This window comes from Hyperolius riggenbachi, chromosome 4 (genome assembly GCF_040937935.1).
Source record: "Hyperolius riggenbachi isolate aHypRig1 chromosome 4, aHypRig1.pri, whole genome shotgun sequence".
In the NCBI taxonomy this organism is placed as follows: Eukaryota; Metazoa; Chordata; class Amphibia; order Anura; family Hyperoliidae; genus Hyperolius; species Hyperolius riggenbachi.
Window position 1 is genome coordinate 8,923,284 of NC_090649.1, and position 2,500 is coordinate 8,925,783.

Consider the following 2,500-nt stretch of genomic DNA (forward strand, 5'->3'; position numbering starts at 1 on the left):
TCCGGTGCAGCAGACTCTACGCCAGCTTAAAGTTCTTTCTAAATGGTCAACACTTAATGCAGACACTCTATAATGTTCTAAACAAATAGCTAGCAAGGCACTAAAGCGAGCCTGTCCTTGGGTGGGCTTGAACTGCCTTTCTTTGGCTTGACAGCCGTCGCCAGGCTTTGGGTTCGATCCCCGGCTAATACTTTACTGCTGCTTCTGGGGTACAGAAAACTTCATTTGGTCACAGACACTGCCAGGGATGTCTGTTGTATCACTAAGACATGAACTTGATGCTGCTCACCCTTTTCATGAACGTGAATGAGATTCCAACGTGTCTCAAATGAATCTACATGGCTATCTGGGGTTCTCTTCGGACAACTGTTGAACACAAAAGGAAAGGCCGTCCCTGGGTGGGCTTGAACCACCAACCTTTCGGTTAACAGCCAAACGCGCTAACCGATTGCGCCACAGCGACTGTGCCTGCAGTTGTTGCTAAATGATTTTATGGGGATGTATGTGTGTCTTGTGGAGTGAGGAAGTAAGTCTGCTCCAAGAAGTTTAACGCCACTTTTTCCCACAATGAAGCATTCACTGTATGGCAGCAGAGTGGCGCAGCGGAAGCGTGCTGGGCCCATAATCCAGAGGTCGATGGATCGAAACCATCCTCTGCTAGGTGTACGTTGGTTTTTATACCTTGCTTACCATATGGGCCAATTGTCGGCCATAGCCCCTTAAGAGAAAGTGTCATTAGGGCCTTGCTGTAACATATATAGTAGTGTAACTATTTCAACTAATGTACCCTTCTTAAACTTGAAGGTTGAATACCAACAGAAGCAGAGTGGCACAGTGGAAGCGTGCTGGGCCCATAACCCAGAGGTCGATGGATCGAAACCATCCTCTGCTAGGCATGAATTCATTTTTGCACCTTGCTTTATCGCATGGGCAAAACGGTTTCCATTGCCCTGTAAGAGAAAGTGTAATAAGGGCCCTGCTGTAACGTACATATTAGGGTAGCTAAGACTACTCCTGGGCCGTTCTTGCAGTTGAAGAGATGGGTGAACTGTGACACCGCACTTAAAAAAAAAAAAAAAAAAAAAAAAAAAACAGCAAACAGAGAAGCTTCCCCATATTGGAGCATTGGATTTGGTCAAGTCTTAAGCCAATGTGTTGTAGGGCACAAGTAAGCTTTGGGTTAGCAGGAATGGTTGCATGGCCACCTAGCTTTTCATCCTTCCCACCCTTGCCCTGGAATCTTCCAGACTTCAAATTGCTGTCCTTTGCTGTGTGTGTTGCACCAGCATCATCCAGGGGGGCACATGATCTTTCTGAAGTCTTGAATTGAAGTCTGTAAGCAGTATCACCATGTGTCCCACTGCTTACATCTAGCAAAGTAGGCAAATAAGCAAGCTCATTTTTCTCTTGGGTATATTGCAATGGTACATGCTAGGCAAGTTTCAGCATGTAGCGTTGGTGGTATAGTGGTGAGCATAGCTGCCTTCCAAGCAGTTGACCCGGGTTCGATTCCCGGCCAACGCGTGTGAGCTTGCTTTTGGCACCCTACAATTCCATGGAAGACAAGACCAAGACAAGATCTCTGAACAGTTAGGACATCCTGCACCTGCTCAGTCTCTGGAGAGGTTCCATTCCGGTGCAGCAGACTCTACGCCAGCTTAAAGTTCTTTCTAAATGGTCAACACTTAATGCAGACACTCTATAATGTTCTAAACAAATAGCTAGCAAGGCACTAAAGCGAGCCTGTCCTTGGGTGGGCTTGAACTGCCTTTCTTTGGCTTGACAGCCGTCGCCAGGCTTTGGGTTCGATCCCCGGCTAATACTTTACTGCTGCTTCTGGGGTACAGAAAACTTCATTTGGTCACAGACACTGCCAGGGATGTCTGTTGTATCACTAAGACATGAACTTGATGCTGCTCACCCTTTTCATGAACGTGAATGAGATTCCAACGTGTCTCAAATGAATCTACATGGCTATCTGGGGTTCTCTTCGGACAACTGTTGAACACAAAAGGAAAGGCCGTCCCTGGGTGGGCTTGAACCACCAACCTTTCGGTTAACAGCCGAACGCGCTAACCGATTGCGCCACAGAGACTGTGCCTGCAGTTGTTGCTAAATGATTTTATGGGGATGTATGTGTGTCTTGTGGAGTGAGGAAGTAAGTCTGCTCCAAGAAGTTTAACGCCACTTTTTCCCACAATGAAGCATTCACTGTATGGCAGCAGAGTGGCGCAGCGGAAGCGTGCTGGGCCCATAACCCAGAGGTCGATGGATCGAAACCATCCTCTGCTAGGTGTATGTTGGTTTTTATACCTTGCTTACCATATGGGCCAATTGTCGGCCATAGCCCCTTAAGAGAAAGTGTCATTAGGGCCTTGCTGTAACATATATAGTAGTGTAACTATTTCAACTAATGTACCCTTCTTAAACTTGAAGGTTGCATACAAACAGAAGCAGAGTGGCACAGCTGAAGCGTGCTGGGCCCATAACCCAGAGGTCG

General features: G+C 47.0%; 2 non-coding genes across 2 annotated transcripts; one reads left to right on the plus strand and one right to left on the minus strand.

The window, feature by feature from the left end:
- The first annotated feature begins 1,452 nt into the window (after positions 1 to 1,452).
- Positions 1,453 to 1,524, plus strand: TRNAG-UCC (transfer RNA glycine (anticodon UCC)). The gene has a single exon. It is a non-coding gene; the product is annotated as a tRNA-Gly (tRNA).
- A 497-nt stretch (positions 1,525 to 2,021) lies between these two features.
- TRNAN-GUU (transfer RNA asparagine (anticodon GUU)) lies at positions 2,022 to 2,095 on the minus strand. Its single transcript has one exon. It is a non-coding gene; the product is annotated as a tRNA-Asn (tRNA).
- Between the last annotated feature and the right edge of the window lie 405 nt (positions 2,096 to 2,500).